Below are 17,500 nucleotides of genomic sequence, written 5' to 3'. Positions count from 1 at the left end.
GCATTATTTTGACGAGAAATCGCCTGCAGAGCACAAACACAACACAAAATGCGCACATTAGATCGACCACATTTCATATCTCACTCAGGAACTGTATTGAATATTTCTGTTTATTTTTACATACATGTTTCATCAGATTTAGACACTGAGACTCTCTTAATGGAGTTTAATTCTTTCAAAATGTGTACCTTGTGTGTAAATATGTGACCTTGGCCACAAAATCATTCCATAAGGGATGAATAAATCATCCTCTCCATTGATGTATGGTTTGTTAGGAGGACAATACTAAACATTGAGAAAATCATCTTGAAATCTGGAATCTGAGGGTGCAAAAAAATCTAAACATTGAGAAAATCATCTTTTAAAGTTTGTTCAAATGAAGTTCTTAGCAATGCTATTACTAATCAAAAATTAAGTTTTGATATATTTACGGTAGGAAATTTACTAAATACTTCATGGAACATGATCTGTACTTAATATCCTAATGATTTTTGTCATAAAAGAGAAATGTATAATTGTGACTCATACAATGTATTGCTGTCTATTGCTACAAATATACCTGTGCTACTGATGACTGCTTCTGTGCTGCAAGGTCACATATATACAGTACTGTATGTATACTGTATATATATGGGGCCACACGTGTAAATATTGTACATACATTTTATATACAAGTTTGTGTACATAAAATCCATAAAACATCAACACAATACTGAAAAATACAGTAGTAAATATAGTAAATAATAAAATCATGTATTATATATGAGCCAGTGTTTATTTGCCAGTATCACTGAGATATGATTATAGTTTTTGAATCATTTTTAAATTAGATTTTATTTTAATATTTTTCTGTTTTAATTTAAATGTTAAAAGTTTTAGTAATTTTGTTGGTTTGTCATTTTTAGAATTGAAAAAAAAGTCTGTATAGGTTTTTGTAAACAGTCTATAAGTAATTGTATTAAAACCAAACCTGTAACTTTGCACAAAAAAAAAAAAAAAATGAGACATTGTTAGTATATATTTATTTTATTCAATAAGTTATTTTAGTATTAAGCTAAACAAAACATGAGAAATATTAGGGTTAGCTTACTAGCTCAAACACAAATAAGTATATATATATATATATATATATATATACTATAGTATATATATATATATCTATATCTATATAGATGATATTTTGTATCAATTGTAATGGTTTTAGTTTTTTAGTAAACTATAATAACCCCTTGCCGCATTATAAAGTTCCATTCAGTGTTGGTTCTTCATGTCAGTATTCACACTACACACTCTGAAGATCAAGGGGTACACACGTTTCACTAGACCACGCCCCATTTGACCAGCCCTCTCTGCTGATTGGCAGTCCGTACAGGGCTGTACACGCCCCTCTGCCAGCTGATTGGCTGAGAGAGCTGCTATAAAAACCCCAAGTAATGAGCCCATGAGGGGGGGAGACAGACACTTTGCTGTGATCTGACACAGGAGAGGACAACGCAGTTTGCTTCAGGATGAGAGGGATCCAGAGAGATTTTATGTAACCTCCTGTGGATTTACAGAGGCCATGGCCGAATGATCCGAGTTCTGCTGGTTCTGCTGGTTCTGGGTTCGGATGGAGGGGCAGGCAGTGCTCGGGGTCAGAGGACTCAGACACCCGAGAGCTTTTCCTCTGGACTTCACAGCTGTGGAGGGAAACATGGAGAGCTTCATGGACTCGAGTGAAGAACCTGGCTCAATCCCTTGTATCCCTGCTGCGACTCAGAAACTGGAACCCAGGAGATGAAGCTTCAGTTTCCTGAGGAAACCTCATCGCGTCACCTGTAATGACGGTTCCCTGCTGGGTCAGTTGATTGCTTTCCCTCTGTGTTTTCTGCTTCTTCGTGTGGTGTAGTGGTCAAGCCATCCGCTGAATGGAAGGTTGCAGGTTCAAAGCTCACAAGGGTTAGATTTCATTATCCCTCACGGTGAAAAATATCAGCAATGCAAGCTATACCAATATGTTGCAAACGTGCCCCATCAAGTTACTGAAAAACATCATTTCTGAATGTCTTCTAAATGTTCAAAACATCACCTTTTTTAAAACTTTATTTTATACGATCAAGGGAACATTCCATTTATAATTTTGCGCACCTTACAAGAATGTTAACTTGTTACGTCCGAATGTTCTCCTCAACTTTCCAAACATCAGAGTTTTATAAAATGAATTTTTTTTAAGTTATAACGAACATCAAAGGAACATTTCCTTTTTTATAATGTTTTGCGAACATTATATAAACGGTTACTTATGAACGTTCCTTCTCAACTTTCCAAACATCAAGTTTTTGAAAAACAATGTTTTTTTTTCTCGATTGATGCGAATGTTAGGAACATAAAAAGTTCATTATTTTTTGGCAAACATTATTGACACTTACTTTTTGAATGTTTTCCTGAATGTGCTGAAACAGGAAGCATCATTCAAAAAATGTCAATAATCTTTCACCCTATCAACATGTTAACGCCACCAAAAAAACCCCACATTTTGGGAACTATTCCTTTAACGATTTACCTGGGGGAACGTTTTGTTCGTAAGCTTTTGAGAGACACTTCTGAGAAGACGTACCAGAACACCTCTCTGGTTTAGCTAGGAACGTAAATAATTAAAGATAAAACAATCTTCTACCTATTTTTATAAAATACACTACTGTATGGTTGATACTTATTGGTACAGTTCTATAAGTGTCTATGGTAGGTTTCATACCTGGTTAAGTTTATTTTATGTACATTATGTCACAGGTGGTATTTGCAGGTTAATCCGTGTATGGTATCCTCAATTTAAGTTTTAATCACATTTTAAGTCTGTTATTTCGTTTTAAGGGAGCTCCGATCACGAGTCAGATAATTAGGCCTAATTATCGAAACCGCCATAATTAAAGTCAAACTAAAGCGCGGTGTCGCGGCGGAGGATCAGAGATGTTCATTCCTCACATTCCCAGACCGCAGCAGCAGCGATTGGTTGGTCGGAATGATCCGGAGAGAATCTTGCTGCGGTGGGGTTTGTCCTCGCGGCATCTTCTGCGAACACTTTATGTCCTGGAGATCGCAATAAAGTATGCAAATCACGCACGACGCCGCAGGTGGGAGGATGTGACGTCACCGCGCACGTGGTTTCGACGCCATCGGTGACTTTTTCAGGATCTTTTAAAAATCATAAAGCCAATCCAAAAACACACAAAATCTTTACCATGCCTTATGAAATTCCACTGATGTTACGTCAGATGCGTAGAGATGTATTTGACCCGAAGTCCATAAATGACATTAAGCCACTTTTTTTTAATTCTTCACTCACCGCGCACACACACGTAAGATTGCTTAATGTCATTATATATAGCGTATATATTTGTCGGATGGCGATGGTATTGTTTATCTATATATACAAAATAATGAAGAAGGTTTGAAAAGCTCCAGTTTAAACACATCAAAGGGATTCCAGCAAACCAGACACTGATCTTTATATGAGCCACGTCTGACACACACACACACACACACACTCTTACACATACACACACGCGCACACACACACTCAACCGCACAAAAACAAACATGGGACAACCACATTTACCCTCATATAGACTTCTGCCCACATCTGAGCCCTCAACACAACACACACACACACACACACACACACACAAACACACACACACACACACACCATCAGATTGTGGGTCCGTACATTCATATTCAATGATCAGAAAAGCTGTTTGTTCTGAGTGGCCGACCCATAATTCAACCGATTAGCATCCTACAACTGCTGACACTTTATTTGTCTCGGTTTCTGTTCTCTCTCTCTCTCTCTCCTCTCTCTCCTCTCTCCTTTCTCCCCCTCCTCTCCTCGCTTCCCTTCTCCCTCTTCTTCCCCCCAAGATGAGATTGATCTGTGTTTTTTCCCCCCTTGATGTTCTTTATTCTGAGCCTCCTCACGCTGCCAGCTTGATGTCCTGTAAACAGAGAAGAGAGAGATCAGATTCAGCAACTGTTCAAACAGAGATTGAGCGATGTTCAGAATTTTCAGTTTCGATAAGACTGGAATTTAGAACAGAATGAACCACAACACACAGGAAGTTGAGCCGGAAATCTGAACTGGAATGTTCAGGAGGAATTTAAAGAATTTGCATTTTTCAGTGCATTCTGGGAAATTAGGTTTTTCCATTACTAAAGTAAATACATTACATATATAACCTAAATGCAAAGTGCACGAAAATTTTCGCAATCACTTTCAAAATAGAATAACCATTGCAATTCTGCTTCCTGTTTGGTTACCGTTAATTCAATTCAAGTTCTGAACAGATCTGTTTGATTTACACCGAACAAATCGCTCTTTTTAGAGTCCTTATATTTTTTTCATGATTCAGTTGATCTTGTGTTTTCATGTTTTTTTACTTTTATTTATAGTTATATTAGTTGATGCATTGTTTATTATAAACAGGCTAATTTGCATATATGTGGTCCCTATAGACAGGCTCTTCAGTGTAAAACCATAATCAGAAATGTTTCTTGAGCAACAAATCAGTATATTAGAATGATTTCTGAAGATCATGTGACACTGAAGACTGGAGTAATGATGCTGAAAATTACAGCTGCGCGATCACAGAAATAAATTAACATTTTGAACATATATCCACATTACAAAACAGCTGTTTAAAACTATAATAATATTTCACAATTTGTGACTGTATTTCTTGATCAAATAATGCAACCTTTGTTGAGTCAGAAAAGTCCATAAAGTCTTGATTTATTTCAAAACAAATATTTGCATTAATGTTATTTAGCAAACGTTTGTTTTATCCAGAACAGCTTGTAATAGCCCATGTCCTAATCAGGTGCTTTGCCCCTGGGAATCGAACCCATGACTTTTGGTGTTGCGAAATGGCCTCCGATCCTACTCATTGTAACAGGAAATGCATCAGAAAAATCAAAACATAAACACGAATCATATTTATGTGTTCTTTCTGATTCAGACTACTCGACATAAAGGAGTCGCGAGGCAGCCGGCGATGGCTGATGTTCCTGGAAGGTGAGTGAAATCAGATCCATAATGATGTGTGTGTGTGTGTGTGTGATCTGACGGTGTGTGTTGTTTGTTTGTTCAGGTGGCTGGTACTATGCCTTCCAGTAAACACACCTGCGACAGCAATACTGATACCATGAGGCGACTCATGAGCTCCAGCAAAAATGGCACTCCACCAGGACAGGTCAGTTCCACGAACCTCTGACCTCTGACCCCTGTCCCTTTACAACCTGACCTCTGGCCAGTTTTTATTTTCATGAGCACATGAAGTTTCATCTCCAGAGAGTCCAATCAACTGATATTTTCAGAATTTTCAAAAAAAAAAAAAAAACACTTTTCATATGACACTCTTATCATAAAAATGTTAATAAATTGTTGTTTTTGTGAAATTATTCATTAATCATCTTTATCAATGAATCAGTTAATATGTTTTAAAATGATTAAAATGTAATTTAAAATTGATTTTAAATTTCCTGAATTCTGGGAAAAATAAAACCCTAAAAATTTCATTTTTTGTGTAAACTTTTCATAAACCGTCTGTCTAATTTAAAAAATATTTGTAACATGCTTTTTCATTACAAAAATCAAAGGTGTCGAATTTGGTAGGGACATGTCAAAAAGCGGTTTTACCTCACCTGAATTATGTTCCTAGATGTTTATGTTGGAATTAATACTGTGAAATAAGGATATTTAATTTGTAAACATCACGCCTTTTTTTCAAGTTATTTCAGTTTGTAATGTCATAAATTCAATTTCAATACACTTTATTGTCCCGCAATGGGAAAAGGTGTCTTGGACCCTGGAGCCCCTCACACACTGCACCTGATCAACCCTTAGATTGCATAATAAAAAAAAATCCACATAAGCACAACACATTCCCAGCCACAATAACAACCATAACCAACAGGTGGTTATATATATAAATTACATGTTTTAAAGTAGTCTGCATTGAAACGATGCCTGTACGGTACAAAAAGATTTCTTAAAACGGTTGTATCTGTAATCGTCCTACCAGAAGGCAGAAACTCATACTCAGAGTATAAAAACTATGTGAGAGGGTCAAATAGTTTCTATAATTTTTCCATAGCTGTCTTTACCAGACGTGCCAGTTTTTGCTTTAGATTTGACCTGTAATGTTGTCCCAACCACACAGTATAACTATAATGTAGGACGCTTTCCAATTACAAGCCTGGTAAAATAAATACATTACTTTTCTGCTGAACCCCATAAACTCCCTAGTCTTCGTAGAAGTATAACCTCGCTGCACATGAAAGAAAAATACTATCTACATTGGGTTAAATTATCCTTCTAATAAAACGCCCATGTAATTTATTCGAGTACTCCTTGTTTAAACGGTTGCCCCCTCATAAAAAAAAAATAATAATACGGGTGAGTGGTTCCCAGTTGACTTTAGTTTCAAGACCCGTTTCCTTCCTCAGTTTGTTTGCCATATTTATAATAAGATGATTTAGGTCACCACCACCAAATCTTTTCTACTTTCTACTCTAACGCTATTACTGAAGGATTAGTATCCGCTATACAAGAGGCTTAGCAGAGCTGTATGAATCTGAGTATTTTATTATGATGAGTTACTGGGATCATGACTTGTGACATTCATTTGTATAACAGTGTAAAAGAATGGGGGAGCTGACACAGCCTTGTGGAACACCTGTAATTGTCCTTCTAAGCTCTGAATATACTGTGGTTAACTTTTTGACCTGCGTGCCTTCGATTAGTTAAAAACGAATGATTCCATTGTGAAGTACAAATGTATTTACCAGTACACCCCAAACTTCCCCCCATTTACTCTATAATTCATTGTTCTCCACTGGACAATCACGGAATCTTTGGTAAGAGGAACAATACACAGATTTTTTCCAAATATCAGGGACAGTATGACAATCCACAGGATCGTTGAAAAACAGGCACCATGCACGAGTGGGGTAAGCTCCTCTGGACATGATTTTAAAAGAGCAGCTGAAATACCCATCAGGTCCTGTGGACCTTTCTAGTATTAATTTTATTTCAAAATAACAAACCTTCTGAGGGTCAGTTATCCCTCTGAAGGAAGTATCCTCGCCTTACAAAAAGTCTCTGGAAAGCGCATGCCTTCCTGAGTATAAATCCTGTGTGTCTTTTAATTAATTTGCCTTCTCTAAATCATTATTAGTACATTGGTGCTTATGTCGGGGGGGGGGGGGTGTCATTTTGCATTTGTCCCTCGCTTTAATAGTGTCCCAATAACTTTTTTTGATGGAGTGGAGGTGAACCTAAATGTCCTTATTTCTATGTCCCTATAATGGTTCTTTTTTGTACCACCTCTCAGTCAACAAACAGTCCCCCCTTTCTCCTTAAAATGCCTGCTTCTTCCGGATTAATACATTCTTTAATTTCTTTGGTAATATAGGTTTGTTATTAGGAAAGACAGATACACATTTATTTTCCAAGACGTTGCCCACACAAAACTTAATGTATTCAGTGTCTAGCAAGCTGAGCCAGAAGTAGTGCTGACAGTGTCCCATGTAAACATGATTAAAGACACAAAAAAAGTGGAGGAACAGACAAACCTAAGCAATTGAGTGATTCATTTTATGCTGGAACCGCTCTGATTGATTCAAACTCATGACTTCGATCATTCAGTTCAAGCGATTTACTAGAGAAAAAAAAAAAACAGATTTTCCAGTTTCGACATCACTTGTAGTGATTTTAAAAAAACAACATATAGTGATGGGGTGATACAGAGATTTTCCCAAAACTCCAAATCAGTTTTAACCATTGCGTCGCAAAAATGATGGAAAAATGCAGTTTTTATAAATGCTAGAAACGTAGCTTTCTAAGGAAAAAGATTGCTATCAAATAGCCACACCTAGGTTCCTAACTGATGACGAAGAAAATTGACAGAGCAGCCATCAAATCTTAGACAGCGTTTCTAGGTTATTAACATGCAGAAGTTTTAGGTCCAATAATTAACCAGTTTCCCATTTTTTTTTTATATTGACTATGCATTCCGGTAGTTTTTTTAAATTGGTGTTTAGCGCCGGGCCACAAAGAAATATAGAGCTGAGTACATCATCAGCATAACAGGTGAAAGCTAACACCATGTTTCCTGATGATATCTCCCAAGGGTAACATGTACAGCGTGAAGAGTGACGACCCTAGTACTGAGCCTTGAGGTACTCCATACTGCACTTGTGATCGATATGATACCTCTTCATTCACTGCTACGGAATTGATGGCGGTCATATAAGTACGATTTAAACCATGCTAATGCACTTCCATTAATACCAACAAAGTGTTCTAGTCTATGCAAAAGAATGTTGTGGTCAATAGTGTCGAACGCAGCACTAAGATCCAATAGCACTAATAGAGAGATACAACCACGATCAGATATATGCTGTGACATGATCCTACCAATATCAGACACTACTAAAATTATCCCTAGAAACAATTTTGATGGAACAATTAAAATGTCTCGGTTGTCTGCCGTACGTCCCACCAATGGCAAAAAATCAAACCTACAACCCTTGAGAAAAATTTAATTTAACGTTAAAACTGAATAAAAAAAAATGTAAACGGAAAAATGGAATTCAGAACAAACAAATGAATTTGGAAGGGGGGAAAAAATTACAATTGGAGAAAAACTTAAAGGCCCTAAAAATTACATTTTGGTTAAACATTAAATAACATTGCTTTTGAAAAAAAAAAAAGGACTTTGGTAAAAAAAAATATCTATAATAATACAAAGGATTTCAATAAGTAAGTATTGTCCCTAAGTATGGTCAAGAAAACATAAGCACCACATACTAAGCAACACTTACAACATCTTGCCAGCTGCATATCAATACCCTAGCAACACTCGGAGCCTCCTAACAACAGGGAGGCATGTCCAAAAACACCGCATTCTGAGTTTCAGAACTTATAAATATGAAAACCATGTGTGTGTGTTTCCGGGAACGGGGATCCTGTCGTCTCAGCCCGAGGAGAATCCACACTGGTGGAACGCAAACACAGTGTACGTTTATGACTTTATACACAGATAATAATATTTCATTTACCATAACCCTCTCAGAAAATGACCCGCATTTTTACATTTCTATACTATTTACTGTTTTTATAATGCAGATAAGTTGCTACAAAGAGAAAATATTATTTCAGTCTTTCTATTTCAGCATTTCACAGTGAATTCAGTGTTCTTTGCTGTTTCTCCTCTCATGAACAGTGAATGTGTGTGTGCAGGTTTGTGCCGTACTGCTCCAGTGATGTTTGGAGCGGCTCCACAGCGAAGACAGACCAGAGTAATGTAAAAGCACACACACACACACACACACACACACACACACACACACACACACACACAGTGTCAACCATTCACATTCATCTTGTGTGTAATGTTTGTGTGTGTCTCTGTTTTCAGATGACTATGCATTCATGGGTTCTCAGATCATTCAGCGAGGTCCTTAAGGACTGGTGACTAAAGGTCTGGACGGTGCTAAAGTGCTGCTGCTGGCCGGAAGCAGGTGACCAATCACTGACGGGATCCCAAATACAAATCCTGCTCATTTTCTCCATAAACCTATAAACCGTTTAAAGGGGTCATGACATGGATTTTTTAAAATTGTCTAAGACTAAGGGGTGTGTCTTTTTAAGGCTTGTGGAGTAATCAGCGCTGTTATGATTGGCTAACGTCACTGCATAGGACACAGTATCAATGCCCGCTCACTATTGCATGTGAGTGTTTTGACAACATGAAAATAAAAACCCCGGTCATTTCCAGACAAAGCATTATGAAATCATTTATTTACGGTTTGTGATGCAGCTGCAGTCAGATCTAGTAACACTTCATCTATCAACAGATGTTTCTCTGTGACTCTCCATGACACTGTGCCTCGATTACTAAACAAAATCCTCCGACACGATCCGGGAAGCCATTAAAAATATACTATCCGCTTGTTCCTTACGCTGGGATCCTTCTGATATCTGTACAAACAAAGACGCAAATGAGCCGTTTAAACCAAATGCATCAAAGCTAATGTTCTTTCATTGCATTTGTCCTTTTGATGACAGACTCGAGCGCATCTGTGTGCTGTGTCCAGTGTAGACAAGATAGCGGCAGTGACTGTAATTTCTATTTGCTTTTGACGCGACCCGACTCTCATTTAGTGTAACCGTTAGTGACTGAACACCAGTGGGCGGGGCCTATGGGGAGAAGATGACTATTTGTTGATGTCTTGCTCTAGAGGCGTGTTTATGCAAATGTTTGGTGCCTCATCATGTGATGTCATCATGCACCTCAAGATCCAAACGAGACATTTTTGGAGCTTGATTAAACAAATGCTTTGTTTAATAATGAGGAGGACAATTTAAGCTATGAAACTTTCTGAAACTTCACAAACTTCAATATAGTCCCAAATATAATTAAAATATGTTTATATACAATGTAATAAACTTAAAAGGTTATGGTCGACATTTCTATATATCTTAGATGACAGTTTGTCTCTTCATCAGGTTTGTAGAAATGTAGCACTGCATCAGTGTCTCAGCAATGGATGCTCTGCAGTGAATGGGGGCCGTCAGACTGATAGGCCAAACAGCTGATAAAAAAACAATCACACAATAATCCACAAGTAATCCACAGCTTTCCATTCCAGTCCATCAGTTAACATCTGGAGAAGACAAAAGATGAAACACAAGGGAGCGATCCAGCATTAAGATGTTTTAAACTCAAATACATAGAGTCCATAATCCATAATAACACTTCCTGCAGTGAAAAAGTTGTTCTGGTGTGAATCAGGAGAGAAAATCTGCACAGATCAAGCAGTGTTTAAACAGCTCTAAACAAATATGTGTCTGGATTTTGATGTGAGAGACAACAGCAGATGTACTTTTTCACTGGAGGAAGTGTTCAGTTATTATGGATTATAACTCTATGTATTTTAGTTAAAAACCATCTTAATGCTGGATGTGTTTCCATCTTTGTCTTGCTCCAGAATGTTAACTGATGGACTGGAGTGCTGTGGATTACTTGTGGATTATTGTGAGGTTTTTATCAGCTGTTTTTGGACTCTCATTCTGACGGCACCCATTCACTGCAGAGCATCCATTGATGAGACACTGATGCAGTGCTACATTTCTACAAACCTGATGAAGACACAAACTGATCTCGGCTGTGTTGTGTCTTCAGCGCCGGTGGTACCGGTGTCCTGCTGAATGTGGACCGTGTGTCGGAGCTGCTGGAGGATCTGGGTCTCGGTTCGGTCCAGGTTCGGGGTCTGGCGGGACTCGGGGGTTTTCTGGATCATAAACAGTACCGCTGAGACTGCATCGACACGATCAGCTGTGCTCCGACCGAGGCCATCAAGAGAGGAGTGCGGTGAGACACGCACACATTCACACGTGTTTATGCTGGTATACTGTATATGAGACCGTGTTTTGTGTTTTATGTTCAGATATTGGAACAGCGTGGTCCCGGAGCGCTGCAGTCATGTGTATAACGCGAAGGAGGACTGCGAACTGCTTCTTTGGCTATAAGGTTTCAGCCCACAACACCCCTGAAGATTATGTGAACTCCACAGTGCCCTCTAGTTGTCTCAATCACCACACCCACTTTTTTTTTTTGGGTTTGGGGGGGGGGGTTTTTTGCTGACACTGATCACTTAAAGCAATAAGTCACAAGAAGCCGTGGTTTACAGTTGATTTATAACAGCTAAGGGACGTTGTTTCGGCACGACGCGGAGCAGAGTGACTCCTAAAACCCCTTTAGCTGTGAAAAAAATGCACTGTAAACCAACGGCCTTTCACGAGGCTTCTGTTGTTTTATAAAACAGTTATTCCATATACAGTTAGGTTTCACAAAATAACAACAGTAGCAAATAAAGTGTAATATATATTAATAAAAACAGTAATTCTTCCACCACAACAATGTAGTTCCTCAGAAAACAGTTGTGGTTGTTGCAAACAAAGTGGGGTTGCCGAGCAACACACAAACATAAACAAAGGTGTTTGTTACTTTGTAGAGTAATTTACAACAGCTTCAAACGTGGCTCAGCCAATCAGAATCAAGGACCGGAACTATGTTTTATAATAATAATTTTACAGTAGTTAGTTATTTTAGTATTATTGATATACTATTATAGATTTTGTTAGCATTTTGAATTATATTCTATTTTTATACCTCTCTTTTTAATTTAATTTCAGTTATTTTGTTGTATATTTTTGTCATTTTATTTTAATATTTTATTTAGTTTTAGTACATCCAGTTAAACTATAGAAAACCGAGAAATGGTGCTTAAGTCTTATAATTTATTTCAGCTTTATTTCAGTTAGGGTCATTATAGTCAACTAATATTAAATCTAAAAGCACTAAAACATTTTTGTTATTTAAAATAAAATGTACATTAACTGAAATAAGTTTTTTATTGTTTTATATATTTCAGATAAGGTTTATTTAATTTCAAGTAATTAATAAAATGTTTTTATATTGTTTTAGTTAACTATAATAAACCTGAATAAAATAAATGTTAGAAATATTGGATGAAAAACCTTTTAGAAAACTTTGTATTTTTATTTTTTTATAAAATTTTTAAACACTGCTTGGCACTAAACTGTATAGAAATAAGTCACATTTAAAATTACAAAAAAGTATAGTATATATATATATATAGATATATATATATATATATATAATATATATATATATATATAGAAATATATATTTAAAGCTATAAAGATTTTTTTTTAAAACTAATGACAAAATAAAATAAAAAAACCTAAACTAATATAAAACAATTTAAATAATTTATAATACTGCAAAAGCACCAAATTACTGTCCTTGAGATTCCTGACACAAGGAAAGATGAGCATCTCTCTCTCTGTGTGTGTCTCTCGGCCACAGCTCTCATCTCATCTCTCTCGGTGCCCCGGACCGCATCGGGCACGTCCGTCGCCCCCGACGGTCGCCTCCCGGCAGGTCCGATTCTTTCCCTCGTCTCTCTCTCCCCTTCTCGTCTACCTCCCCTCGTCTCCCAAACGCCCCTTCCTCCCTCTCCCCCCGTCCACCTCCCTCTCTCCCCCCTCCCACTGCTGCCTCCCTGGCCACCCCTTCCGACCTTCCCCTCTCGTCCGGCGTCTCTCTCCCCTCAATCCCTCTCTCCGCAGTCTCTCCTCATCCTCTCTCTAGTTTTTTTTTCCCCCTCGTCTCCTTTTCGTGTGTTATGAATGTTTTCTGGGGTCCTCGTCCGCTCTCCGCCTCTCTCTCTCCTCTCTCTCTCGTCTCTTTCTCTTCTCTCTTTGTGTGGTCGGGGTCTCACTCCCGCTCGCCGCTCAACCACCCTCAATCCCGCCTCTTCCGTCCACATCTCTCTCTCCACCCTCCGTCTCTCGTCGTCTATCGCTATCTCTTCCGTTGTCCTCTGTGTGTTTGTGGGCTGTATCTCTCGTCGCGCGTCCCCTCTCTCGTCTCTCAGGGCCGGTGTTTGTGGTTCAGTGGTTGTTCGATGAGGGTGTTGATAATGTCCATCTGACGGGTCAGCCGGTGCAGGACCGTCACAGGAGGATAAATCGACATAAACCCAGAACCGAACTCAGAAAAACCATAAAAACCCTCAAAAACGTCCCGTAAGCATTTCGGCTGCACGAGCTCCTGAACTGTCAGATCTGTGATTTCGCAAAATTGCACTTATAAATTATTTACATTTTTACTCTATATATATAATATAATAATATATATATATATATAGATATAGATATAGATATATATATATATAATATATATATATATATATATATATAATATATATATAGATATATAGATATATAGATATACAGATATATATATATATACGACTAGATAGATATATATAATCATATATATATATATATATATTATATATTATAGATACTATTATTAGATATATATTATATCTATTTTATATATTTTTTTTAATATATAATATATATACCTATATATTTTCGATATTTATATATAGTATATATATATATTTATGATTGATTTCTTATTTATTTATTTTATTTATTATTTATTTATTTTCTTATTTATTTATTTATTTATTTCTTTATTTATGTATTAATTATTCATCATTATTTATTTATATTTTTTAATAAATTACTGTATTTTTAATTATATTTTTTATTTCATTATAGTTTTTTACATTATTTTATTGATAAAAGTAATATTTTTCTCAGCAAAATAAAAAATTGTTTAACACAATCAAACTGATATCTGATTGGCCCTTGACTGAATTGATTGACCAAAAATATTATAAAAACCCCAAACAATAACAAACAATTTCTTTTGAGAGATCAATGTGCAGTCATGCAAATATTATCACAACAATAATGATTATGTTATTGTTGTAATAATATTTGAATGAAACTTATATAAATATATACTTACAAATTCAGCTTGAAACCTCTAACTGATGTCTACATGGCCATTTTCTCTACCGACAGTTCCACTCACGATACCACCACAATAACTCAAGAAATCATCAAAAGAAGTTCACTTGCTATTTCTCAGTGTGTTCACTTGCTCTTTATCTCACTAGATGCAAAAAAAAAACAAAAAAAAACAATCATTACACATACACATACAGCAAATCGCAAATCCAAACAATCATAAAAATAACAAAATTAACGCCCATCAAACAACTTAAAAGAGGGGGCGGGGTCAGCAGAGCTCATTAGCATTTAAAGAGACATGCACCAAAACGGGTCGCTGTGAACAGAGCTGTTTTTGACAGGGTTAATGAAGCAACTCCTCAGTTACTGTATTCTGTATGCAGTAAGTCAGTCTTTTCTCTCTAGTTATTGGATGGACATCCACGTCAAAGGTACCTCACTTCCTCGAGCGCTGCAGTGCTGGGACCGCAGCCTCCGTCACCACGGCAACAGCAGCAGCATTCAGGCTCCGCTCCGGGGCTGCCCCCTTCACTTGATTGACAGCTGCCCGTGGCCCCACTGCAACCCCACCTGCCCCACCATCAGAGAGCAGCTGACGGGGCAAGAGATGAGCGTCATCCAGTTCCTCACGCACCTGGGCTTCGACGTGCAGCGCATGGCACAGCAGCAGGGCATGGAGCCCCACAAACTACTGGGCATGCTCAGTAACGGCACCTGACTGCGTTTGCGCCGGCTCCGTCCCAAATGGAGCAGCTGATGTGTATTGAATGACTGATGATCAGTGAGGGTGGTCATTTCTATAGCACCTAAAATAAGGACTCAGTGAAGCTACAAATAATCCCAAATCTATAAGTACTGACAGAACGTTTCCATTGAGGGAAAATATTACTTTTATAAGGGCAAGGTTTATAACCTTTTAACAAAATAAAAAATTAAGCATATATTATATTCTTAATATTCTTACAAAATATAGAATATGGCAGAAATAGTAAGAGCTGTATGATAGTAGTACCTGGTTCCGAATACAGCAACTTGAGCCATTGAATCATTGACTCAACAGTTTTGTTTAAAAAAGCTGATTTGTTTGGGAATAGAGCGATTGAGTCACTTTATGAATGAGTCATTGATTCATTGACTCAACCGATTCATTCAAAACAGATGGTTCATTCAGCAACAAAGCAACTGACTGTCTTTATGAACGAGTCATTGAATCGTTGACTCAACCAATTAAATTAAAACAGATGGTTCATTCGGCAATGAAGCCAGTGACTTGCTGAATTCAGAAATGCATACTGCTCCAAAGTGAATCATTGACTCAAACAATTCATTCAGAACAGCTGATTCATTTCAGAACAAAACAAGTGACTGACTCATTCATAAAGACATTGATTCAACTAATTAGTTCAAAACGGCTTTATTGACTCAACAGAGTTCTTTATAATGGTTGATTCATTCAGGTACAAAGCAAGTGACAGTCTTTACGAATGAGTCACTGAATCATTGACTCAACTGATTTATTCAAAAAAGCTGAATAATTCAGGAACAGGACAGAGATGCAGTGGTTATGCTGTGATTCTGAACTAGTTTTCTTGGTGGAATAGAAAAACTATATTGTGCCTAAAATGTATGTCTCAATATTAATTTATACAGCACATTTTTAAAAATTATTTATTAATTATATATCATTGTATACCAATGGACATGCATTTACAAACTGGACTGTCTGCCGTACCTTAAACCCAACATATAGCCACCTTATAAAGAGCTAAGGTCTCCATTTGGGACGGAGCCCGTGTGTGTGATCACACAGGAAACCACGTTCTCCGAATCAGGTTAACGGTGGCACCCTCTCCTGGACACTCCATAGACTGCTTGTGTCTTTCTCTGCGGATGAAGGACGGGTCAAACTCTCTGATGCTTTTCACTTCATCCCATAATAATGAAGCACTTTCACAACAACCTCACAAACAAATACTGGAAATCCGGATACCAAAATCAACAGACTACTCACCAGAGACACAAACACCTCATACACACGGACATGTTTATATGAACATCTCTCTGCTAAGCTGACTGGATATATTATCCAGTGAAGACAAATGGCTGCTCGGATCACAGAATCTCACCAAACCCCGTCAAGAACGTGCACAATGTATAAAATAAAATTAATATTATATATATATTTAAAATGTATATATATATATATATATATAGAGAGAGAGAGAGAGATGGATAGTATGCGAAAGCGAGAGAGAGAGAGAGAAGAGTAAAATAAATATTAAAAATATTAATTGACAAGTTTCTTGACATTCACCTTCAGCCTTTACATTGTGATTTGTAGAATATGTTCAGACATAAGATAATGTTCTTGACAAGTTTCTTGACATTCACCTTCAGCCTTTACATTGTGATTTGTAGAATATGTTCAGACATAAGATAAACCGTAAGCTACATTATTTATTTTATGTAAATCAATTTATGAGTTTTTCTGGAAGAAGCGATTTTGTGTAAAATGTATATACCTGTTGAACATCGCCATTTCATTTGCATGCCTTCATAAAACTATATTAATTATAATAATGGCCAAACATGTATTTGCTTTAATATATAATTTATGTGTGTGTGTGCAAAATACAAAGGTACAATTATATAATAATAATAATAATAAAAAAATCATATTTTATTTAAAACCGTTTTTTGTGAAAACAGTATCACAGTATATTAAACTTTCACAGTAAAATTAAAAGTGTCGAGGAACTGTGAGTATTAAATATTTCACAGTAAAATTAAAAGTGTCTCAGTATCAGAGACGGCATGAAAACACCATCACCAGTATAAAAGGTAATATTTCAACAGATTTAACCAGAAAAATCCAGCGAACCCACAGCTAGCAGTGCTAGTGTTTCTCTCCTCTGGTCCTTCCTGTGAAGAGTGTGATTCTGGGTTCTAGAAACACCCGTCTGGTCTGAGCAGGACTCTGTGAGAGATCCACATCATCAGAGCTGCTGTTGAGGTCGTTTCTGTGGCTCCATCAGTTCATGA

At 37.0% G+C, this 17,500-nt stretch overlaps 1 protein-coding gene and 1 pseudogene across 1 annotated transcript in view; one reads left to right on the top strand and one right to left on the bottom strand.

Annotated features, from left to right (window-relative positions):
• The first annotated feature begins 1,609 nt into the window (after positions 1-1,609).
• Positions 1,610-15,378, top strand: LOC122138838 (annotated as a pseudogene).
• Positions 15,379-17,209: 1,831 nt separating this feature from the next.
• tmc6b (transmembrane channel-like 6b) overlaps positions 17,210-17,500 on the bottom strand; it is a 22,279-nt gene continuing 21,988 nt past the window's right edge. Inside the window, exon 22 of the mRNA XM_042733472.1 lies at positions 17,210-17,500. This exon is cut by the window's right edge and continues 24 nt beyond it. The gene's annotated coding sequence lies outside the window, so the exon portion shown is untranslated.

The sequence above is a fragment of the Cyprinus carpio genome, chromosome B11 (genome assembly GCF_018340385.1).
Source record: "Cyprinus carpio isolate SPL01 chromosome B11, ASM1834038v1, whole genome shotgun sequence".
Taxonomy (NCBI): Eukaryota; Metazoa; Chordata; class Actinopteri; order Cypriniformes; family Cyprinidae; genus Cyprinus; species Cyprinus carpio.
This window is presented reverse-complemented; position numbering and strand designations above follow the sequence as displayed.